The sequence below is a fragment of the Nothoprocta perdicaria genome, unplaced genomic scaffold (genome assembly GCF_003342845.1).
Source record: "Nothoprocta perdicaria isolate Ctin4 unplaced genomic scaffold, notPer1 scaffold_231, whole genome shotgun sequence".
Classification (NCBI taxonomy): Eukaryota; Metazoa; Chordata; class Aves; order Tinamiformes; family Tinamidae; genus Nothoprocta; species Nothoprocta perdicaria.
This window is the reverse complement of record NW_020455457.1, coordinates 494,529-521,399: the sequence shown is the minus strand read 5'-3', so window position 1 is coordinate 521,399 and position 26,871 is coordinate 494,529.

Here is a 26,871-nt window from a genome sequence, read left to right as displayed (position 1 = left end):
ACCACAGTCTACAAAAGGGAGTTGTTACATCTTGATTAATTTCAAACCATACTGCCTTCTTGTTCTCTACCTTTTTTGGTTATCTCAGTGCACAGCAGTGGTCCCAGTGGTTGAGATCTACAGTTCAGTTCTTCACTCTGATCTTAATCACGTGGCCTGTGATGGAAACTGTGACAAATTATTGCCATCAGTCTGCTGCAAAGAAAAGATAAACTTGTATGTTCTCCTAAATCGAATCCATGGTACTATAATCCAAATAAGGGTAGTTATATAAAATAGACTATTAAATACTTGACAATATTTAGTAGGTATAATTACAGCCAGGAAGAAATGATAAATGCCATAAGGTAAAAAATTTTGAAAGCAGTTTCAATGTCTCACATTCCTCATGCAGTTGTCACTCAGTAACAAGCTGTTGCTGCTGAGGAACATCAGATTTTAGCTGAGCTTGGGAGACTTGCCTGCATTTCACATCTCTGGACTTCAGAGTTCATTCAAATCTGAGATTCATATTTTGGAACATGTGAAACAAAGCTAGATTCTCCATTACAGGCGTCTGAATATAGACCTCAATGTTATATGAAGACAGCTCTCTGAAGACATATTTATGGAGGCAAAAGTCATATCTTAATACATTTAACTCAGCATTGCATCAATGCACCTATATGGTTTCTGGAATGGAGTTGATTTCTATATGAACAACTCTATGTGCAACAGAGGGAATCACATCTATCTGTRTGCGCATGCAAGTGCTAGTGCCTTTCATACAACTATAATTCAAGAATATTTTAGTACTTTGGAAAATGAGATACATTCTTTATAAGTTAAAAAAAAAAGAAAGAAAGAAAAGGATAATGCCCAACTTTAGGCAGGTAAATTTGAAAATACTTGCAAGGACTAAGCATTCTTATAAGAGCAAACACAAACTTTTCTATTTAGTTTAAGTATTTGCTATGTATATATATGTGTTCCGTATCTAAATTTACCATAATAAAATGCTAGATTCAGAGACTGCATCTCAATCAATAAACATATTCTTAAAAGAAGATATAATATGATTGTTTCAATCAAGCAAAACTGTTGTATACTCAGGAGAGTTTGTATTGCATCTAGCTTTTAGTGCTGTTACATCACCTACAACATAAAAAAGAAGGAACCTGAGCYATCTCTCCTTTCTTAGGAATGACTTTCTTAGCAGAGTACAAATCAACTACTCCTTAATACAACACTGTACTTACTTGCACATCTGTGTCTGACTTACAGAATATAAACACTTTTTTGACTCCAACAAAACTGGCAATAGGAGAATACGGAGGACAGCGAAGTATGCAGCCTTCTCTGCAGCCTCAAAAACCACACGAACAGCTTGGGCCATAAAGACTTAGTGAAAAGGATTTTATCTTTCATCAAAATCAGCTATAATATCCTTATGTATTTGAGGGAGGTCCAGATTTCATTCTCTCTCTTTTTACCTGGCAGAGGAAGCTTAATCTATTGTTAAATTAAGTTTGTTAATTTTGTTAGTTTTGTTAAATTAACTTCTTAACTGTAAATTAATTCTGTTAATTTAACTTCTTAATGGGGTCATTCCCCCCTTTTCTGACATTCTGGGCAGTKAAAGGCCTAGTGCCTCGCTGCTAACAGCCCTTTAAAGCATTCTCTCTCTACAGCAGCCCAGTCTGTGCTGGCACTGGGGGGTCCCACCTGTTCCCAGCCCCAGCGACTCAATGTTGCCTCTCAACACATCTTCCCCATCTGCCCTACTGCTGTGAACACACTGACATCCTCTAGAAAAGCATCTCGCTTTCCCAGCAGCTCTGGAGGCCTGTGGTGGGTCGGCTCCACTGATCAGCTGGAGATTTTGTTTAGAAGGCTTCTTTATGCTGTTTATGTTGCTGTCAAGTCTTGCTCACCACAGACCTAGCATTGCCACCTCTTTGTTTACATACCTCCTCTCCAGGACATTATAGCCCCCCTCTACTAACACTGGCCAGTGTGTGAGAGAGCAGCCTCTCCTTTTTTTATTTTTATAAGGTTTGTTAACCGCATTGCTGTAAGATATTCATTCAGATTCCACCCAAGGAGACCTCTTGCTGTCAGCATTTAATTATGCTTGCATTCCTATGTAAATATGGCGCTAGCCRAAGTAGAGCCTATTGTAGAAAATAAGAATATACAAGAAAAGGAAGCTTTGGAAACCTCTGTACTTTTGACAATAAGAACTCTCTGAAAGCACACACACACACAAAAAAAAAAAAAAAAGTATAAAAAAACAGCACATGTTCTGCTGGGTAAAAATCATGCTATTGAAAATAGTACTGTCTCCCTTTATTCATCTTCCTTGGGAAGTTTAAGAGGACACATTTAATATGTATATATAAGGTATAAGCCTGTGAGACTAAAAGGTCTTTTCAGATTTTCCTTGAAAAATAATATACACTTCAGATCTCTGCTTTTAAGGGATTCACARCTCAGGAAAGATCTCAGCAGCAGTTTTCTCCCAAGCAGGGTATCAAGTTATTTGACAGATATCTTCTTTATTTGGCTCCTGTATGAAAAACATCTGGAGAAATATTACGTTCTAAGTTTAACCACAGATTTTATATCATAAGATAAGCATACATTTTAAATCCTCATTTAAATCTTAAAATACTGAAATCTCATAAATTCAGATGGGTCCCTGGTCTTCCCAGTTTAAATGCCCATCACCTTTTCAAATCAGTATAGAACATAATTCTTCAAACACAAATATCAGACCCCACTGTGTTTAGATTGACTKGAACTGCAGCAAGTAACATGTGATTTTTTCTCACCAATATGACACTCTAATCTACTTTTCAGTTCCGTCCAATCTGAATTACTGCAAAAGGTGGTACAAATGCAGAGTGCAGTGACCCCATTTTTGATGAAGTTGGACTTTGTAGTTTATTTCAGATTTCCAGATAGCATTCTCAGTAATCATGCTGAGAGTCGGGGAACTGGAATCATGGTGAACAGCTACAGAGCTATTTTAGTGACAGCAGCTTTTAAAGTTAAACTTGTGTAAGTTTCTTTTGATGTGCAACTGCATCAGGATGGTATTTTAGCWCTTGTTTTGGTCAAAGTCCTTTTAGCTGAACAGGAATTAAAACTGAGTTGATCTGCCGCTGCTTCAGAAATCAGTGCTCAGCATGATGCAGTGTACCTAAATGAATCAGTCCCAAAATTCAGCTTATATGTTATTTTCTTGTGGGAAATGTGCCTTTGACAACGCAGCCTAATTTTATGCAAAGATTCCTATATCTCTAGTCAGAAAGMAGTATTAGAATCATTTTTGCTTGTATAATAGTTTATATAGATTGACCAAGCTCTTCTTTCTGTAGAAAATCAAAGCAAAATTTGGCCCAGTGTATTTCTACTTGTAGTCCCCTGAACGCTCTAAAAATGCTTCTTGATGAAGCAGTAATATCTCTGCAATTAATTATTTTAATGCTGAGTATCATCTCAGTGACATGATGTTATTTGCCAGGRCTGAAGGCTGTGAAATTTATTCTCACAGATCTACCCTGTTGCCTACTGCTCCATTACATAAGTGTGAAAATGGTTTACTTATAGGTATAGAAGCAATTTCATACAAAGAAGTCTGAAAGAATGTGTTCCATTATTTGCTTAAAAAAAGACATTTTATTTGGTTGGAAGTGGTTTGATAAACAACAGGTCTCATTGATGGCAGCACTGAAATGCTCTAATGAATTTTTAATGTCTTTAGTTGTTTAACTGGATCTTATTACAAAGAAGCTGAAGACACAGAAGCATGATGTTTCTTCCACTGGCACATTTAARAAATCCAGCAGAAGCATGCCAAGAAAACGTTCTCCTTTCAAAACAAAGCTCCAAGAACGAGCTCAGGGGAAAAAAATATAAAGTGTTTTGTCATGGTTTCTAGAATTAAACTGCTGCTGTTAATTTGAAACCAATATTGCCATTTCCTCGAACTGACTACACTTACCTCGCATTTTCATATTCTGCTAGGTCTGTGACCAGCTGTCAGATAGCAGAAACTGATCACATTTGAAGATAAATTAAATGTCAGAAATATATGATTGCACGGACAGTAAAGGAGAAATTGTGTAATCAGAGCATATGTAAAACACATGGATTTTTATTATTGAACAGACCTMCAGGCGGCACAGCCCCTTACAGTACAACACCACCACACTACTTAGTGAGATTGAACTGAGAAAGTTCACCTGACGTTTCTTCCCCTTCTCCATACAGTAATATTGTATTATCAATGCCCTGATACGTGTCACAGATTTTAAATCCCATGTGAAGTTCTGAGCAGTAGGAACCTAGGCACRTAGGGACAACAAATTGCTACAGCCTCCTCATGCATTCTGTTGTSTATCTGGCAACCCACCCCTTGTGCTTTGAGAAGCCTCCTTGCTCGCCTGGAGGCCTTCTTTGCTGGAAAGAACACTGTGCATTCTCACCAGCACCAAAACAATGGGGCTGGCTGCAGGCGCGGTGGCTGCGGAGCGCACACGGAGCGGCCCCATGCGGAGGCTGCGAGGGAGCCACTGCGAGGAGCGCGATGCGGCGCGGCCCGCGGAGCCTTGATGCACGTTGGAGCTGCTGTGCCAGCGCTCCGCTCAACAGGCTGCATCAGCTGGCAAAGCGACAGCGCAGTATTGGAGCTGCTCAGGGAGCCAAGCTACTTGCTCGGCTGCCTCAGGAAAGAGTGAGTTTAGCAATGCAGCAGGGACGGGAAGAGCTTCAAAGCACACAGGGACGTGAGGACTGTTTCCACACAACGAGGAGAGATGACCCTTCYTGTAATGCTGACCACAGGGAAGTATGTCCTGAAGTTCACCTGACCATAGGTTTACCTGCATGAGAAGTAGCATGTGGAAAGTGGGTGTCTTCTTCCCAGAATACACTCCAGCATGTTTCAGTGTGTACCTCATCCTCCCCCACATTTGTTTGTTTTATCCATCTGTTATTGCCCCATATTTGATTATGAAKTAAAAGCATTCTCCCGGAGCTGCACTCTGAGCTTTTTAAACTGAAGTGTTTGAATAAGGCCTGTCACTACAGGAAGGATGTAGAGGGCATCACATTCCCCAGCTGCCTCCCATCATCTGCTCCCCTCCCTACACGTCAGATCCACGGAGCAGCTCTGAGGCAAACGGAGGGAGCTCTGGGCAGCTGCTGCCCCTTCCCTGTTCCTCCTGCTAGGCAGCCTCGATGCAAGAGATGAAGAAGGAGTAACTCCGTCGCTTGCTTTCCAGYGGGTTCCAGGAGCCTGAGGGAAAACAAGCGAGGAATTCCTTTGGCTGTCTAAGCCTACAGTGGCACATTAGGAGAAGAAGGATTCTCCAGTTCTACACAGCCACAAAGGGGAGGCAGGAAGAAGTTTGGGAAAAGGGCTGTGGGGCTCACTGAATCTCTGCCCCAGCTGCAATGCCTGGTTTGACAAATTACAGACATTTCTCCCAGGCTAAGACTGTCCCCAAGGAGCCATGCACAGTCCCACAATGTATTTCTTCTGACAGGATCTGCAAAGTAGGTCATTTTGGCAGTACTCTAAAGCTGGGAAGTCCCCCTTTTCCAGAAGACTTTCCAGGAAGTCTCCTACAGTGTTTGGGGGTGATTTCCACTCCCTTTGCACTGACCAAAGTGAAATAAGAAATAACCTGCTGAAGTCTTGGACTGGGATGGATCTTCCTTGCTCTAACCAAATCCCTGCAGAGCAAGCTAGAACATTTCTTCTGAGCCTAAAGCACCTCTCTCCACCACTTCCAGAGTGTGAAAACAGCTGTCAGACTGCAAGACAGCGAGCAGAGTGGGGAACATCTGTATTTCTTGAGCACTGTTCTATAGGGAGCAGAGTATAAATCTTTTAAATACATAGCCACTTCCTAAAAAAGTTTTTCTTCTCCCTGAATGACTCCAATAAGCCATTTGCATTTGATAATTTAACTGATATAGGGGCTGTTCCAGGTAGCAAATTTGCTGCTTTGTTCTTCACAACATGAGGAAATTTCATTTTAAAAACAGGTTTTCAACTTCAAAGCTTGATCATCTGATACTTGAACACACAGAACAGAGAAACCAACTGTGCTTCACATTTTGGCCATTTGTAGAGCCCCAAAGAGGCGTGAAGTAAGGGAGATTGAAGGAGAATTTCTGTGTGGGCTTCTGCTGCAGCCAGATTAGTTGAGGGAATTAGAGACAGGGTGTGGTTCCCACCTAGAATGCCTCTTCTGCAGTTCACAGATCTTCACACTGTCTTATTAACTTGCACTTCCCTCTCTCCTTCCAAATATGCAAACTGCACCCTCTCCCAAGTCCCTCCTTAGCTTAAGGGTGCTGGCATGTCCTCTACTGACTTTCTGGAACCCAGGGATTTTCAATTATTTCCACATCCTCCTCTTGTTTCTSTTCTGGCTGTGGTGCCTCTGGGCTGCCTGTTTGACTTCCCACTCTGCAGGTCTGCAGGGCAAGGGCAGAAAGGCCAAAAATTAAGTGAACAGAGTGGTATTTGCACAAGACAGAAGGGAGGAGGCACAAATAGGAATTGCCTTAAGCCAGATCTGCTTATTCTCTCTCTTTTGCCATTCCTTCCAGAAAGATTATAGCCCAGCAAYTCCCTTCATGTCTCCTCAGGTTTTTGCTAAGTTTCCGGGCTGTCTTTTATTCAGCACCCAGCTCTGTATTCTCTCAGTTCTTAGAGAGAGATGAGTGTCTGCTTTGCTTTTRGGTACATCAGGTTGCATCACAGAGGGCTGAAGAGAAGCATCACAGAGAGAGAAGCAACTCACTTCATAGAACATGTGCCATTTCACAGTGAGTTACAACTGAACATACTATTGCCCTGAACATACTATTGCAAAGTTTAAAATTACTGATTGAGGTGAGTGACATGCCTCACACACCAACAGATTGATCCAAGTTTACTTTTATTTTACYTTGCTTTATGTTTTATGCTGGCCCTCTAGATAAGCAGTGACCACAGTGACCACAGCAACCCTGCACTTCAGGCCTGTCTAGCGTCTTCCTAACAACTCAGGTATCAGCTTGGCCCAGCTACACAGTCCCAGCTTGGTCCCTCTGATGCTTGCTCTTTTACTCTCATTTTGCAGTGTCCGAGATCCTCCTCACTCCATACCTTCCAGACTAGATATGTGGTGGCTATAAGTGTTTCCACCAAACCTTTCCTTGGCCTGGCCTACAAAGGACCTCCACCCACTGTCATGTTGCGAGTATTACTACAAACAAACCCCTTCACCCTGTTCTCAGGCCAAGTACTGCAGGGAGGGAAAGGGAAGGAAGGAAAAGGAGATAGCAAACTGACTTATTGTTCACGAGAAGGGTGGGGGAAGCACAGAGAAAAGCTGACTTGAGCTGCAAAGCTCTTTTAGCTTCCTCCTTCTCTCATAGGAATGATTTCTGCTATTCCCGCTCTTCCCCACCCCACTCCCTACTCAACCCCTACCCCTAAAGGAAGAGAGAAAAGTGTCCCTGCTTTTAGCAGAAGTCCTGGTTTGAGGATTTCTCATAGAAAACCAGTCAGTCRAAGCAGCATTTTTCACTGGCAAAGCTCAGAATCTCATAAAGACCAAGGGTCAAAGTATTGATAACATTGTAGGTGTTTGTATGAATATCTGTTAAATTTCCAGMATAAGATAGCAGATTTTCCTGATTAAGTACTCCTTTCATTTTCTACATGATTCTCATTTCAGAATCTCTGTGTATATATTTACAGGTCCTAACAATAGGATGTTTGTGTGATTCCAGCTGACCAAACAACAGCAGTATATAAATAATGGCAGATGACCGGGCTTTGCTGTATTTTCATTTATGTAATTTTCCTTAGATCATTCATTGGAAAGTGCTTGTACTTTCATGTTTCTCACACGCAGAGGCCCTGTAGGTTAGCCCACACGAGATTTGTCTTGGCAGTCTGCATCACAGGACTGAGTGAAGAGGAACTCTTACTGCAACTGTCTGAACCAACAGCCCTAGTGTCAGTGCAATGCCAGGCAGCAGGTAAAGGAATGGCTGAACAGTAATTAAAAATATCTATTTTTTTTTTTTTTACTAAGTGCCTTTAGCATTGCAGTAAAATGGTCAATGTCTGTGAAATTTCAAAATGAGTGTGCGGGGTTTTGARAATCAACATTAATCAAATAGGATAAAGGAACATAAGGTGAAGCACCTGCATCAGTGGCAGTAAGCAGAGCTGCAGCATGTTCATCTGGGATGATGGAGTGTCATTTCCAATCCACAGAAGCACACAAAGTTCAGAATCATTTTTAACATTTTCAGATGTTTCCTTCTCTACAAATTTAACTAGAGAGAGTCAGGAATCTAGCCAATGACAGAAGAGACATCAAAAGCTAATTCTGTGAAACCATTCTACCTGCAATCTTTTCACATTATATGGAAGGCTTACAATATGTAGAGCACTTTATCTAGAATGTGCCTTCACTATGCTGTCCAAAGTCAATTCATCCAGACAAGCATACTAATATCAAAAAAAAAGATAATTTGCAAACTCTTTTGTTTCTATCTAATAGGGCAGCTCTCCACAACATGATTCAGACCCCTTGTCACAGAAAAGTCTGGGATCACAAAGAGAACAGGCAAGTACAAGGGCTCCCCACAGGGCTCTACAGCAAAGTTTGGAGCAGCCAGACAGAAGCAGCTGTGTATTTTGTAGTATACGCTGCAAACTGAAATAGCCCTAACAACTAATCCAAAAGATGCAAGTTTCAGACAGGATAGATCTACTGCATGAAGCCACAAGATCTCCTTACATATTAAAGAGCTTGATAATTCAAAATGCACAAATAAAATCTCATAGCTGGCAGGAAACGAAACAGAAAGGAAGTCATGGTGGTTGCATTCCCTTATTTGATTTCATCCTTGGCCTTCATATTTGATCCAGCTAAAATACTGGAGGAAAAGGGATTGAAGCACTCAAAGAGAAAAAGGAATCTACTTTTAGGTCTTAAATATTAACGTGCACTAACAGATGGACTGTGTTCATGCAACTAAAATGTCAGTGCTGTTCCCTAGAACAGAAACTCTTCATACTTCCTATGGGCTAATATTTTTTTTTTATTAATGGCATTTTCTAAAGAGTTCAGAAAAGGGAAGCCTGCTAATATTGAGAATTCTGATACCATGGCAGTGAAATGCCACACACTTATTAGCCAAGTGTTTCCGTCCTCTATATACATGACTCTTCCCTCAAGCTAACAATTTTCATGATCTTTTGTCCATGGCATCACAGTTATTTAACAATATTTACTTTCTTTCACATCTTGTAAAATATATTACCCCATTGCCTCTCCCGTTCTTGACTGATCCACACAAGGATCAACTCGACCTTGAAGAGAACAAAGTTTGTGTTCTCTGACATACTTTCTCCTGGCAATTTCAATTAATACCCACGAATGCTCCCCAAAGAAAAAGAGATGTAAATGATTAGGAAGAGGAGATATCACAAATTCTTAAATTTGTTGTTCGGTGCCTTTTGTCAAAGACACTAGTTTCATAACTAAATTCTCTGGAACACCTTTCCTCCCAAAAGACCAATGTCTTATGGGCTGACACTGAGAACATGTGACTTGGCACCATATCTAACATCAGTTTGTAATTAGTAGCCAGTATAGCCCTTCTGTTGACCAGCTGAGTTTATTGCTAATGACCTATTCACAACAATAAAGCTAGACACTATTTCAACTGCTATACGGTCCAGACCACATAAAGCTCTATTCTCTTTCTCAAGCTCACTCACMGGGCATGAAAAACATGAAAGCTAGCGAAAGTGCCAATAGTTGAGAGCAGAGTAAAGGTTTTTTTGGAGTAAAGCAGAAAAGATACTCCACTGGAGTGCTGACATTTGAAAATTCAAAATTAAATTTTACAATAAACTATCCCTGAATGTTCTGCTGTCTTAATCCCAAATTTTGATTGGTGGTACTTATAATACTTTTTTAACATATTAATTATAGAAGATGACTGTCCAGAAGAGTGAAATTAATTAATCATCTTTAGTGACTACACTTTCAGGAGGAGATATCTCTGTAGCACACACATCCCATATTGGAAATGAGAATACAAGTGTCATTAACCTGCCAAAGCTCCATGTGGTACTATGTGGGTACACTGAAGTCTTTGTGCTTTACATCCGCTCTCCTCAGAGTGGGATCCTCCGCAATCTCTGCTTCTGAGAAAGGCCCACTACGGCTTCTGTTGCCTCTGGCAAACTTGCAAAAGGGATGTGAAATACAGAGACACCGGATATGAATAGTGCAAACCAGAGAGGAAACCTCTCATTCTCTCTTTAGTGTATCAGACTTCCAAAAGAGCCGGGAAACTTTCTTGGAAATCTTATGGAATAAAAAAATATATAAAATGGAGTATAATACTGATGGGACCTTACTCCATTTCTTAACCTTGGATGAAAAAAGTAAACAAACAGTCAGCTCAGGAAGATTTACAGAGAATGCTTTTCTAAAATATTTCTAATCTTATTGGACGTTATAGATTTTTTGTTCATTATTATCTTTTTTTTAATCGGTGCTGATGAGAATCTCTTCTTTATCTAGTTCAGTGCTATCAGGGCAAAAAGATCATTGGATAGTCACTGATTATATCATGAAATCAATGAAATCAATGCAAAAGGATAACCTTTCAGGTGAATGAAAGAATACTAAAGTACTAAATTAGAAAATGCTAYGTCAAGAGGTCATGTGCAGAGGTGCAAACACTACGGAAAACATCAGCAATGGCCAGGTGTCAAGAAGATTACAGACCAATTGCACAGAATGTAGTACACATTCCCCCCATCCGTGTGCAATCTCAGGTGTTAAACTGCAATTTTCAGTGAGGGAGCTGGTGCTGCTATTGAGATCTGAGTTTTTGCATTTCAGCTTTTAAAAACACAGCCCAGCCCTCATAGATTTCTCTCCTGGGAAGCAAAAAGAGAGCTACAATGTGGAGAACAGGATCTATGCTCTCTTCCAATTGAATCACACCATATAACATGCTGCCCATAGTGTTACTGCTGGAGGACCTCCTGCAAAGCCTTCAGGGGTGGAATAACCATGTGGGAGAACATGCAGGGATCTCCACAAGACTCAGGCCAAGCACTGAACGTTTTCTTCTTGTAACATTGTTGGCCTTTTGGTTAGTTTACCTGATATTATCTGCTTTGAAGGATTAAAACAACGTAAAGGCCATTTAGGCAGCCCACAGTGTAAGTGAAGCCTTGTGGAGGACAGCTGCCATATGGGTTTGTACCCATATATCCCTCATCTGCSACAATTACTAACACTGCAGATCTGTCCAATTTGGGAATACGAGTGTATGTAATATGTTCAAWAGACTGCACAGGCCTTTCCACTCTCTTTACTGACTTCTATGCAGCTGCTAAGCTTGTGCTTGAAATGTTTATGTTAAGAGTTCGGTGTGAACTGGGCTTACTTTGCATAGCTGTCTGAAAAAATGTTTTTTCCCTCCATTTTTAGAAATGGGCAAACTACCAAGCATTTCTATGAAGTTTTAAAAATCTTGCAGTTTACAGAAGATGGTAAATCTAAAACAAAATTGAATATTTTCAAGAAAAACAGGCATTTTTCTGAGAAAAAATATTACGTTGTTGRAAATGCTGAATTTAAAAGTATTCAGATAATTCTAACCACTAAACTATAGAGAAAAACACTTTGGGTAATTCTGCATGATTTCAGTAACATTCAAGCATATATGTAAACACACAAGCATATTTAAAGCACATGGCTTTAAAAAACTGCCTAACACACATAGTATAGTTTAAATTCTTAGTAGAAAAGAGGATTAGTAACAGTATTGTATACATTCATAAATTTGTAATGTCTCTCATATTTATTTTGGTCTCAAATCCATCATGAGAAGAGAAAGAGCTTGATGAAGTAATTTAGTGAATGGGGACAATGTCAGTAATTTAATGAATGGCTTGAAGAATTTATGCGATAGCCAGGCAGTTTCATCCTGTTATGCCCTATGTTCATTTTTTTATGTCTAATGGTTCAACACAGTGTGCCACATTGCTAAAAACAGGATGAATGACAAACCTAAAATCTCCGTGACAAAGAATTAAGATGCAAATGAATGAATTCCTCCTTTGCTATTTAGAATCGGTATTGACAGGCACAGTTTTTTCCTATTTTTTGCCTCCCAAGCTATGTAAGTGTCCTTAGGTACTCCCTGGTGTGCAATGCAGTATCACAACAATACTGGCAGCTAGATATACGAAGTATATTATGGCCAAGTGACAGTACTGAAAGACTCCAAACAGATAAGATGGGAAATGCTTTCAGCTGGCAGACCAGAAAACTGATGCACCTTTCCTGAGGCAGTCAAAGAGTCTAGCGATGAGGGCCACACGCAGAGCTGCACAAAAAGACGCTAGATCAGGCTAAGAAAATGCCATAGGGCAACACAAGGCCGCAAATGGCTGGAACCTCAGTTTGAAACTCTCCACTGACACAATTAGGACTATTCATGGTAGCAGCAGTGAATCTGGCTTTCACCTCCGAGGACTGCAGACTTCTCTGCAGAACGGTRTAGAAGCTTCTCTGATGTTTCTGGCCTATGGCTAGAGCATTTATTCTGAAAGAAAACTGGCTTTTCTTCATCCTGGTCACATTCAGAAACTCTTCTTTTTCAGGCACYGAAATCACTGTGGAATCAGCAAGCTGCAAAGAACACAGGTAATGCARTGTTGCTATCTCTCTTCAAACACTATGTTTGTTTTTCTGGCAGGAAACAAATGAAACCTAAGACGCCAGTGAATCAAGCCCCTTTCCCTCTTAGAGAAAACTGCATGGGAATTCAGAAGTCCCTGTACAATTCATAGATTCCTGAGTTCACATGAACAGCAGCAAAAGGGGAAAATTGTTCCATATCCTGTAGAGAGGAAATGAAAGGTATCAGGAAGAGAAGAATGTGCTGCGTGGTGCGAAAACTCTATTTTGATTCCTGATGCTAAACATCTGCCATATTTTTTGTGTAGAATCACTTGACTTAGTGAGAGAATAGCATCTTCGGGGTTGTGCAAAGCCTATTCCAGACCCGAGCTGTCTGAATTGGCAGCTGTGGGAACACCCACAGGAAGCATGGGACCCTGGAAGAAAAAGTGTAGGAGTACATCCTGTGGGGATAGATAAAAGTCAGAGCTGGGCTATGGGAATTTCTTCAGAACAAACATGCAAATATRGTTTCGCAAGTCAAAGTCCCAACTGTTTGTTCAGGGATTTATTTTTTTGTTATTTGCTGCTTTCATTTGGCTTTCACAGAAGCAGCAGAAAAAGGATCTCAGAAAAAAAAAAGAAAAAAAATGAATGAATGAAATGAATTAATGTTTTCTTTATTGTTTAATGCAAGTTCAATGCTTCATATACACTGCTATAACTTTCTTTTGCTACTGGGTAGATGAATGCCACGAGATACCTATTTCTAATCCATCGAGCCTGATAGCCTGGCTCCACACACAGCCAATATGAGTAATCCTAGAGCAAAACTGTAATTTCTTCACTGTCACTGTCTTGCAGGCAGATGCCTCCCTTCATCCAATAACCAGCTAAGACATTGTTCACGAGGAAAAGTAATAACAGAAAATAATTTTATCTATTTATTAAAGTGCTCCCTGCAGCTGAAATCCAGTAGAAGGCCATGCCAAAGAAACAGAACATTCCCTGTAAAATACCAGCAGGTGAATGTGAGACTCTTTGCCATAAGAATGCACAATGTAATCGCATCCCTCCTACTGCTGCCCTCCAAGTAATAGGCTCATTTTCTTTATCACCCTTATATGCCTTTCTGAATAAGGTTTGAGTCATTTGTTTTGGTGACATCTGCATTTGGTGACATCTACATTTAATATTTGTGCCTGATATTTTTCCTGTCTTTCAGCTAACTGCGTCTTATTTGTACTAGTAATATTCCTCAAAACTGATGCTCACAATTGTGTCAATTGCTACTTCCTTTTGAGTTTGAATGTTCCTACTGCTTATATCACTGGGAAAGGTAAAAGCAGCTTTTAGTTGGCTTCCTGCCCACYATCTATTATTTCTAATGTGATATTTATGCTATGTATGCTCTTACTTTTTACTTTACAGAGTAAATAATCATAGTATTTTTGATACCTTCTCAAAAGGAATGTGTTCTGTGTTATTCTTTGACATTTTCACTACCTGTCTTTTCTACTTCTGTGCCTGTCATGTTTTAGATGAGGTTACTAAAACCAAAGGCAACGATCAAAGTGAAGACGTGGTGTCTTAAATGTTGTATATAATACTCTTCATGTTATTGTCTGTGCACCTCTAATGCATAGTCTGATAAGTCATTTTTCTGTCAAACTGCCAGAACAGACATTCACTGTCTTGTCTACAATGACTCCTAGATGTTCTTGTTTCTCAAGAGGTTACTACAAAGTTCAGAACCCACTCATTTGASAGGATAATTTAAAATGTATTTCCATGTCCGTCTGTTGTTAGTTTCTTTTCAAAAAAAAAAAAAAAAAAAAAAAAAAAAAAAAAAGGAAGAAAGAAACAAATAAACCGCCAGCTCAGTAGAAGTTTAAAGAAGTAAACATTTTACAAGTTATCATGCAGTGTGGAGAATTGGTGACCATCTCTCAAAGCATCTTTGATTCCCCAAATGCTGATGGGAAATATTCTGGAGGCACAAATAGAATGCAGATGTTGGAGAACACATCTTACAATTCTGCTGAACATATTACCCTACTGGGAGGCTGTTTGCTCTCCGGGGACATTACTCTGAGAGCCCAGCTGATTGTCTCATATTAAAACAACATGTCCAAGATACATTCCAAGTAAAAGAAAATAGAACAGGGGTACTCTGACCAAATATAAATCACGAGGCTAAAGGGCAGTTTATCTTCCTTCTTTCTACCATTCCTCTTCTCCCCAAATGAATACTCCCCCAAGGGAAACAGACCACTGGGTAAATGACTGCCAAACGTGATGACTCAGACATTAGGCACTGTCCCCAAGTGCTTCACAGATGGTGTCTGGATGGGAAACCCAGAGCTTTCGGCACCGTAAACCCTGCTACTTTTTTTTTTTTTTTCTTTTTCCTGGGGAGGGGGAGGCTTTTTTTTCAGTTCACTGTTGTTTTGCTTCTGATCTCATGTCAAGCCCTTACAGCACTGTTGCCCCCCTCAAGGAATTCTGATCCTGATCTTATAATAACCAATGTCACTGGCACATAAAACAGATAGGAGCGAAATCTGAGCAGACCTAGGGGAGTGGGAAAACCAAAGAGCTAAAATAAACACATTACTTAAAAGATTATCTCGGGTCTCATTGAAAAAAATACTAGCATACATTTAAAAAGAGAAGAAATGACTCCAAAAGGGAGGCACTGTGAACTATAATACATTAGGGCAATTGCATAAGAGTAGGTACTCTGGAAAAAAATGTTCTCTGTACAGTTTTTATTGGTCTGCTTCTTTTTTGTGGAATCCTGTTTCTTTCAGTAAAATCCTGTTTCTTTCGGTTTGCTTTAAAAGTTCCTCAAACATGGGATGCACATCTGGACATGGGCAAGCCCAAAAGCAATGGCATATTGCTGTGCTTCTCCAGCACTGTGTGGTCACACTGGAGACAGGAAAAGCCCTCTGTGAAAAAGGAAAAAAAAAAAGGTTTTCTGTTTTTTTCTCCCATGAAGAGCTCAAGAAAAGCTCTGTAAAGGCCTGCTCGATGAATCAAGCTATCTGAACTGTAAACAAAATATATCATGGGAAACAAAAAATAGCCTTCCTCTCTTTCTCCTTCTTTCTCTCACACACACACACAGACACACACATATACAGATATACACACACACAAAACCAGATGCAAAGGATAAAAAAGGAGGAATTGCATATTGAGAAGAACCAGGTCCAGCTTGCATTTTTTCCTCCTCTTCTTCCTCTCTTCTTTTTTTTTTTTTTTTTTGTTTCTTAAGCTTTATTACCGCCTATGGATCACCCAGTATCATCCATAAGAAACAACAGAAGAATTGTTTATCTCAAGTGGAGAGGAGAAATAGTARGATATTTTTGTGTATCTCATTATGTTTTAAGGGTTATATAGCAATTCACTGAAGTTCTCTACACAAATTCAGCTCAATAGTAATTTCATTTAAGTCAATAGAGATACTTGAGCGTGGATATAAAGAGAAAATCCACTTTCCTTCCAAACTCAAAGAAAACTATTAAAAGCAGCAGCTCTTAGCTCAGCCTATTTCTCTGTTATTTAAGAAGAAGCCTCTGATAAAATTTGGTAGCACTATAGAGAGCTAATTTCCTGAGCCCTGGGTTTTGAGCTGCATGAACCCTTGCAGCACTGTGCCTGGTGGACCAAGCCAGGGTCACAGACCCTGAGCACTGTGGAGTTGCTGATTTGAAGGCAGTCACTTGATGGAATTTTTAAGAGTTAGTCACTTGATGGAATTTTTAAGAGTTACACTTGGAGATCTACTCTTCTTACCAGCCATTTGGTGGACTGCTATGGAACCAACAGTGCAAACCAGCAGAACACTAGCCAGGTTTTAAAAATGTGCCTGGCAGACAGTTTTCAAACCCTGACTGGTTTTGGAAGGAACTTTGTCAAAATTGGACCCTCTCCACATAGTGCTTTGATGTTGATGAATCGGTAAATTCCAGCAAAAACTTGTTTAGTCAGAATTTTTCTGACCAGCTCTACTTCCTCTGTTCACCAAACATATTTACTACTTCCAAACTCTCTGGGTGGCTCCAGGGGAAGGTTTTCCGCAGGGCCATCAAAGCTGCAGATCCCTGTACCTACACCTGAGGCACAAGAGAAGAAAGGCTCCTACATGGGGTTCCTTCTTTCCCATTGCTGCCATGGGAAGCACAGTGCCCTGCAGCACTCAGCCTTCCACTCCACGTATGGCACAGCTGCATCCAGACCTGTGTAGCTCGGGATGCTTCATCCCACTCACTAGAGCATCCTTAGGCCTGTTTTACAGAGAAAGACTCTAAAGCACAGAGTAACAACAAGTTAAGGAGTGTCGCATAGGCATTAAAAATAGACTCTGTGGGGTCCTGGCCCCATATCTGGTTCAACAGTCAGTAACATTTATTTACACATTTAGATTTGCAGTTAATATTGTGAGCTCGAGTCTAGCATTGAGATGGATGAGTTTGTGCGTAAACTGGGGAGGGGAGGGCAGCCGAAAGAGAAAAGGCCAAGATTATATTAATCGGTTTCCATCCTGGGCTCTGCAAAACAATGCGGTGCCCTGAGACGAGGTGTTATTGTCTGCTTTTAAGTGCACCCTCCCTTTCAAGTTTTTCTTTCTTAATAAAGTATCTAAGGTCATGCTATTGTCATTAGAGCTTGGCGAGTGCTCAGCAGCTGTCACCGTGGCAGCAGGAGTGTGCCTGGTGCCAGTCCCCTTTGTCACGACAGCCGCAGCAATGTAAGGAGAAGGGCCTTGCAGGATGCAGGACAATACTGGGAAGGAAAAGGAGGGAATCCTCGACCTTGGGCCAGGGCCTGGTGGCAGACTATTGAACCCCGCGCGTCTCGACAAGCTGCAAGGAGTAAAAATTCTTGGAAGCTGCAAAGGTTGCAAGTGAAAACAAAAGATTCTATCATGTAGGAAATAGAACAAAACGCAGAGAAATTTGTTTTGTTTTCAGAGATAAAATAAGCAAATAGCATTCTGCTCGGGTCAGGAGTACGGCGCCCTGCAGACAGAACTGACTGCAGGCAGGAGGGTAGGAAAAAAGCTGGAGTAAATCTGAAAGCAGGTAGCTGAGTGCTCTGCAACTGCTCAAAACTTACACTGAAGGCGAGGAAATCCCTCCTAAAAAAAAGGACAATGACATTCTCTATTAGAAGCTAACACATAAAATCATCTAAATAAAATCCTAATGATGTAATCTAATAAAGTAATTGCCTTTTGAACCCATAACTGAGGCAGTAGATAGAAGCAAATGAATCACAACTACTGAGCTTTGCTCAGTGGGTGACTAAAAAAGCCCAATCTGGAGTAACTAGCATTGATTTCTTCAGACTTCAGTTAAAGTAGGAGCAAAGCCTGCACATACAAGTGGCTGCAGGAAAAGACACTGAGGATGGTATTATTGGTCCTCATAGACTTGTTAACTTAATAAATGTTTCACAGTTGACATGCACTATATTTTGTCCTTTTTAATTTGTGTTTATATCAGCAAGATCCAGACAAGTGGCCTTGACTAGGAGATGCTTAGATCTTTCTTTCCTGCTGGTTTCGAATCTGCAGCTCCAGTCTGGAAATAACAGTGATTCTTAACTCACACCAAGGAATCAATGCAGCTTCTTTAGCACCAAAATTCCCTGTGTACTCTACGTGCGTGGCTTTCGCAACTTTGTGGGTGTTCCTTTAGGACAGGAAGTGAAGAAATAAATCATCCAACTGAAATCACAAGTGGAATTTTCGGTTGCTGAAACATTACCCTGGCTGGAATTTGGCTAGAATACCACGGCGAGCACCCCTGTATTTTGAAAAATGCTGTGACATTTTTAATGACCACAAGTGGCCAGAACCTCAGCTTTATTCCTTATCCAAAAGCAAAATACCTTTGGGAGCAGAACAGCCTTTGGAGCCTGTGAGCAGGATTCACTCAGAGGGAAGAGTGCCACCTGCTGAAGCTCCGGGGCTTGGAGCCTTGGAGGCGGCCGTGGATCTCCAGCAGATGCAGCCMACATCATATTAATACAGCCATTTTTTTAGTTCTGGCTGGCACACAGGATCAGAAGATTTGGTGACATGAGAACCAAATACCATGAGAACTCATACCTAAAAGGGGAAGGTAGACTTACCTTCCCTTAGCCTTACCTTCCCTTCCCTTACCTTCCCTTACCCTTACCTTAGACTAAGGTCCCATCATTTTTGGACTGYGAGTAGCCTGAGACCTGAAAAAAAATCACCTGACACGTCGCTCCCCTCCTATTTCATAGCACTGTGTAGTCAGTCGCCAGCCACAAGGAGCTCRGATCCAGCACCAGCAGTAGGAGCAACCTACATATTCTCAGGCATCAGGTACATTTTCCCTCCAGACTATTGCCATTGTAGTGGCCTCTACGCACAGACTGTCTCTCTCCAGCACGATACCACTATCTGAAATGATACGAAACATCCAAGAAGGGAAGAGCATCCCTGATGAATTCAGTCAGAGAATGACGCAGGCAGACGAATAAACAGGCCTGGTTTTGTCTAGGATCAGGTATTGTAATACTTACAAGAAAGAATGATAAAACTTCCAATATAAAGTACGATAGTTAGCAGAATTCCCTCTGAATCAATCTACAGAATAAACTAGCACGGGGAAAGGGGAGCAGGAATCCTGCCTAGCTGGTGGGCAAAGAGGCACTAGGCAGTTTTAAATGATTCAGAGATGGGTGTGGGCCATATATTTTTGCAGACCTGCAAAGAGGTGCACTTGGCCCTCAAAATTCTGCCTTCCTTTTCATTGTGCCCTGATTAACCCTATTTATGATTGCCATTTTTCCACTTTTTTACCTAGTTAAAAATAGAGAGAGAAACAATTTCAGTTTCTCAGCTGCTCATAAACTCTTCTACAACCTTTCTGTAGAGAAGAAATGGGAGGGGGAAGGGAAGAGCAAATGTGGCATTGGCTTTGTGACTGTGGTTTTTGTTTCCATAAACCTTAGAGCACAAGAATGCATGAGATATTTACACAAATCTTTCCACAATTCCTGTGGCCTTTGGGAGCATTGCATTTGCATGACTTCACCACTGTGGCTGGTTTGTGCTTTCTCAGCAGCATTGCCTGCAATGGAGAGCAATCCTGGCCATTCCCAATAGCGCTCCCTCTCCCACTCGCAGATCCAATCACACCAGTGCCTGTTTAATACAAGCTATATTAATGCAAGAGTTCCTGTCTTATTTGTCCAAATTCCCAGGGATGGTACAGGAACTTTCCCAATTTGTCCTGTAAGTACAAAAAAAGAAAAATGTTATAGTCAGAGCATGTGTTTGTCATRTACACCTCGAAGGAAACACCATGGGAGAACAGAGGGAGAAGAACATTTCTGAAAAGTTACTAAAGTGAAGTAGAGATAAGCTGGTCAAAAATATAATGAAAAAAAGCAGTCAACAGCCCATCTTTTGTATCAATCACTCACCTTATGCGTATTTGTGCAGCATTGCATGATGATGGGAAGTGATATCCCTAGTGTCTCTAAAAGAATAAGCTACTGAATGAGAACTTGGCTACTGGGCCTTGGCTACTTGGTCCTCTGCTGCCCTAATCAGTGACTTGAAGCAATCACGTTAGTCCACCTATACCTCATTTTCTCACACTAATAAAGGGATGTTTCTCATCCTTTATAAAATACTTGGACTCAGTACAAGAAAAGTGCTATGTCAGGACCAAGGCATTATTCCCACTGAAGAGGAATTTCACGTCACTCAACACACACCCTGCCAGTTAAGGAAACAAAGCCACGATTTCTGCATGGGAATACAGTCTTGCCCATCCTCACTATTGCAGCTGTGACCATTTGGCTATGGCAGCCCTGGCTTCCTCAATGCTAGCAGAAACTTTGAAAAAGCAGTTGCATCTTGGATATTTGTTTTGGAGGATTTGAAGGGAAGGCCGGTAGGGAAACCACACGTCACAACTCTTAAGTCCCAGGACTGTTGCCACGGGCTTTCCAGGGCAGCCAGGGTGCTCAAAACTATGTTCAAAGCTTCTCTTCCCCACTCTGGCTGAGTCTGTGTGAGATCCAGCCCAGAGGCAGAAGCAATTGCAGATTCATTTGCAGGATTTAAACACTTGATATCAGAACCAGTGTGTAATGACATAAGGCAGAAGCAAAACCACAGATGGCTTGTAAAAAATCAGCTTTGTCCCTCACAAGTGAATCCATAATTAAAATTGTAACTAGAGTCCATTGTACTTCTCCAGCAGGAAGACTCAGTCCCGCTACCATCTGAGTCAGCAAGTTTACAGTAATCCTTGACTTTGTCTTTCTTTCATTATTATTAAAACATTTTAAAACTCTTTAATGTCAGCCAAGTGGTGTTTTAAATTATATTTCCACGAAAAAAAAGACAGCTGAGTTGTCAGAAGGGAACACTTAGTTATGTTATAGTTCAGTCTGAGACACTCTGGTGACTCTTAGAAAGTGTTGAAATTACAGGTTTATGACGTACACAGTGTTGAAACACCATGTTACTGCAACACTTGGTCCAGCACGAACTAGCAATTTCAACACTTCCTAAGTCTTTTGTAAACCAGCAGACTCAACCAGAATAAATGTAAATGCCCCAAAAGTCCACAGCAATAGGCTGTACAATACAATAGTATGAAAACCCTTTTTAAATTCCAGAGCTGCTACACTTACATGGTGTAATCATTCCCAATCTTTAATTTATATCAAAAAAAAAAAAAAACCCCTATCAACCAGAATTAGCTATTCTCACAGCAAGACCCTGAGTTAAAGAGATGACTGTTCCGATGTGGTACCGTAATACATATATTCTTTAAACTTGCAAATCAAGTATTTTCCTTGGTGTCATAGAATGGCAATCCTTWAAAAATCCAACAGAAAAGTACCTGCTTCAGTCAAAGCAAAGAATATGCAGAATCTGACTTCAAAATGTGCTGTCCTAGAGGCAAAGAGAGATCATAATAATAAAACAAACACAGGGATAAAACTTTTTTTTTTTTTACCAAAGAGAAGCTGAAGTATAAAAACACAGCAATATTTGATATTTAAAAATATACCATGGCAGTATTTCAAAATACTACTTGTTATATAACCAACAGGCAATGGAGCAGACAGACTCGTGGCTCTCATAGTCTTTGTAAGATGAGGAGAACACAGGATTTATGCTTGACCTCTTCACACATTATACTTAGCTCATTCGGTTTCATTTACAAAAGAAATGAGTTTTCACTCAGAGAGCTGCTCAGAAAAAGCTTTATGCCCAAGCTCCTGTAAGGAGCTCTGATCAGAAGGTTCCTGCGCCTGCCTAGCGCCCTGCAGAAGTAAGCAGAGATGCAACCACCTGGAGCACTTTGCAGAACTGTGGCATAAAGAGAACATTTGGACTCCTGTCTCAGGGACTAGACAGAGGATTGTGTATATATTCTAACACTTTTGAATAGGGAATTTAACTAAAATTCACCCTCACCCAGAGTCCACACGAAACCTCTACTTCATTGAGGGATTAAGTGGGACCTAAGTGGACCTAGGCCTTCTAGAGAAAGCCTTCACAGAGTGAGTGAGCACACTCTCTTCGACATATAAGCAAAGCATGGTAAAAGAGTGGCAATGAAATGAGAGTTTGAAAAATACATTTCCTTTCACTTATCGTCTGGCTCCATTCTGAATATTTAATGCTAATTTAGTACTTGGGGAGTTTGGAAGAGGTAGGGCAGAATAAACATGTTGTGACTGCAAACATAGAGCCATCTACCTGYCAGCTTGGCTTCCTCTGCATCAGTCAAAACTAGATTAACAGCAAAACCAGCAGTATTGGGAGAGAACATAATTTCTTAAGATAGCAGAGAGCTTACTCAGAAAACCATGATAAATTATAATAGCCTCTTTTCTCCATGACTTCTTACAGAAGCTGCTTTTTTTTTTCTTTTTTTGACTGTTGCAATGTGCTGCCATACTAGATAGAAGGTACTTATGATAGGATTTATTTGTAGTTGTGAGCTAAAATACATTTTGCCTTAGATGAGAGTCAGTATTATCACACAGGATCATACCAACTGGGGTTTAATGAAATTGGACCCGGGTGTCAGATTTTAGCTGGGTAAAGCTAGCAGCTGGGATGAATTGGGCCAGAAATGTGCTGTGTAACAGGATTTCACTGGAATTCTTGTGAAAGAAAAAAAAAGTATGTGGAATATGTCACGCTAGCAGTTGACAGTGTAGCTGCAATACCAAACACTAAATAAATAAATTCCATACGTAACACAGGCACAGAAAAACTTTTCAGGAAAGCGCCTCAGAGCTGCATAGCATTGCGCCTATAAATCTCCATTAAATCATCTTGAGTGGGGCGAGTGTTAGAGACAGAGCTGCCAGAAATAGCTCTTTTCCTGCAAGATGTAGAAAAGATTACAGCTGAGATTGAGACGGCGGGAGAGGGGAGGGCTGGGGGGGCAGAGAGGCAACGGAGCTGAGCTGGAGGAGGCGGGGGAGCTGTGAAAGGCATCTCATAAAAGTCCCATTTGTTGGAAGGCTGCAGGAAGTGGAGGCAGCTTTGGCACACGTGTCCATGGTGCTAAATTAACTGTTAACACAAATAATCAAAGTGCAAGGCCCATCAAGCCGCTGGCGCCAGCAAAATGAGGGAGCGGCCAGGTCAGCTCTGCCTCTGGAGCGAGCCAGCTAGCAGGTGGAGACCAACCAGGGACTTGACAGGATGGAAGTGCTTACAGAACACACTGACCCACTGACAGAGGAAAACACGGCTGCACTCCCGCTTTCCACTTATTGTGTGCGGACAGCATTTGGTGTGTATTTTTGTTTTGTATTTATTTATTATATACATATTCTTTTCTTTTCTTTTNTTTTTTTTTTTTTTTTTTTGTTTTTTTTTTTTCCAGCAAGTCCCTGAAGTTGAGAGCTTGGCCACTAGAAGATAAATTGCATTACAACTCATCCTTATTTGGCAACAGCGATATAGGACCAGCTGGCCCAAAGAAAGGAAGGGTTATCAGGTGCAGAAGTGCCAATCACCCCCTTTGAAAGAAAAGTAGTTGCTCTTGGAAAGTACAGCCTGAAAAGCAATATGGGCAGGGGCATTTCTACTGCTTTCTACCCCCACTCTGTACTGCAAATCCTGCAAATAGGCTGGCAGGTATCAAGGCAAATCAGGCACCCCAGCAGCAAGACACAGAAACCCACCACAGGCCAAAGAGACCTGTGCAGAGCAGAGGCAGACAATATAACACAATGCACTCCCACTGAGCAGAATTAGTCTTAGAAGCAAGTAGGATCGGTGCTAAAATCAGATTTGGACATGCTGAGGTTCACTGGAAGTCTCAGATGATCTCATTGCATCGCACGGCGAGAACAGAGCTTGCTTGGGCTACCGCCCTGCCCCACTCGRAGCCGTCCAGCTGCTCCATGAAAAGGCTGCTGCTGAGCAGGTTACACTCCGCTGCGTTATTAAGAGCCTCGTGCTAGATTCATGGGCTGCTTTGCTCAGCTCCGTGACACAAGACAGTAGTAAATCCAGCTTAACTGCCCAGTAAAACCAGGTTTGCTATTGCCTCGCATGACCAAACTACTGCAAACCAGTCAGAGGTTGCTGGTGAATATGGCTCTGCAATTACAGACATATTTTTCTTGCTTGCTCAAGTAGAATAAATACAATAAGATGAATAAGATGCTATAATAAATTATATTGTAATGTAAACAAGTACTTTGCACATATATACGTGCACCTTTTTTTTGATTTGGTTCTTTTTTTTTGTTGGACATACACATATACCCTATAGGTACAGCTACGGCAGCATGTATTCCTAAAAACTCCTAGCAGTTACAAGGAGTTAAAATTGAGAATGTGTATCTTTGTTTAGCATAAAATGTACTACATAGAATGAAATCTAGGAATAAGCACCCTGACCCAACCTATTTAATGGTTTAAGAGACACAAAATAGCTATCATTTAGGTGAGTATACATAATAAAAGAATCAAAACAACCTTAATTCTGCCTATAAACCACAACTGAAGGTATCAAAATCTAATGCGTCTTTTAAAAAACTCATTAGATTTATCACTGCCAACAGTTAGCAAAACAATTGATAAAAATATAAAGATGGATTTGATAGAACATTATCATAGGGTATAGTCATAGCTTTTGGTGAAGGAGTAAATGGAGAATGGYAAATGAAACCCTCATTCACTGTAGCAATAATATTCAAGCCCTAGAAACAATGTTTTTGYACAGCTTAGCTTTACAGAAAGTCTGAAGAAACTGTGTAATGGAAGAATTAAGGTAATTTAGGTCATTATACCTGTGTRTTTCCATATAAAAACAAGTTTTTTTACCATAGGTTTACATTGCTTTAGTACAGCAGCAATAGCAACAGGCTTCGGATGTAATCATCCCTATATTCTGCAAGGTCACATTGACTTTTATCAGATAAAAGTTGATGCAAAGATGTATCCCAGTTCTAACATATTTTACATCAGCGCTCTCAATACAGTAGATCATCTTTAGCTGACTTTGTAAAATTGATATGAGACATAGGCAGCTGCGTGAGCTCTGCAAAAAGCTTGCAGGAACTTTAGCAGCAGGTATTAAGATAATATGCTTATAAATCAGTTAGATTTGTGCAGACATTTACAGGACAGGAAAAAGTAAGATCTCCAAGGAAAAGAAAGAGACAAGGAGTCAGAGAAAGAAACAGAAAAAAATAACATTGATAGGCCAAAATTACTAATTGCTCCTTTTTGCCCCTGTCTTGGGAACCATTAAACCAATTTCACCAGTTTTTCCATATGTAAAAGTTAACCTGAAGCAGATAAAAATAGAAGTTTTTTGCAAGGCAGATGGTAAAAACCACACACAACTGAAAGCGGCAACTTAAACCAGAAGCTAGGTGGCCCTGGTTGGTAACAGGTTTGCCACATTATGGTCCCCATCAAAGACAGAGTTTTGCATGAGTGGATGTGTCAGAGAAAGCAAAGGCTATCCCAGTAACATAATTAATGGAAAAGTTGCAATTACCCTAAAAAGGAAAGCCAGGCATTTCCTCAGTAGGCAGGAAAAGAATAATAGCGAATTTTACAGACCAGAAAATCCTTATTAATTGAATAAGAAAGTTAAAAGTCCATTAAACAAATCATGCATGTTTAAGAGTCCTTTTTCTGACAACAAGCCAAGCTAGAGAAAGAATGCCATTGTTGCAGTTTGATAAAAACTATTGAAGACACAAAGAAACCAAGTCAGAAAAACAAAGCTCCAGACATATAAAGATGAGATAACTCCAAAGACATCAAGACTGAGTAAGAGCAAACTTGGCCCCTGTCCTACAACACATAAATCCAGCCAAAATTTGTTATGAGAGTTTTCAGAGTATATTATAGTTAGCACTAGCTGTGTCATGTTTAGCATAGCAGGTAAATGGCTATCCCTTTTCCAATACGTCTTTTTGTGAAGATAACCACAGCCCTGGGTCTGATGTCCAGGCTTCGGGGTAGGGCTCTGCTTAGCGTTTTGTTCTGCTCCTCCTGGTGTTTGTGGGATGCTGGAGTGCGGCACCGCTTCGCCTGGGCCTCCCATTCCTTCCCGCACATACCGTGCAATGAGCAGAGCAGTGCACGGGGAATTTGGGATTTAACTGCGTGGAACTACTGAGAGGCAAATGCACATGGGACAAGCAGATTTTCCTCAAAGTAACGCACTGCGTATATATCATTCTGCTGAGGAAGCCACTGCTGATTTACAACAGTGTGGCGTAGCAAGCCGTTCCATATATTAACATATTTATACTTCCAAATATATGTCTTTCCTTTTAATTATCAGGAAGGAGTCTGTCTTCCCCACTGCTTAAAACATAGACATCAAGAACAGCAAGTCTAGATCCATTTGAAAGGTCCTGTCCTAGACAATCCGGGTTTAGAGACTTTTTAATTAATTAAAACCTAAACATTAGGAAATTTCCACCAATGCTCCTATACAAAAATCACAGAAATACTCTTTTCAATCTTTTCCTTTTATATTCTTGGTAAGATTCAAACTGCACAGAATGGGAAATATTAACACAGCAGGACATGCAAAACTTTAATAAAAAAAAAAAAAAAAAAAAAACAAACAAGGAGAAG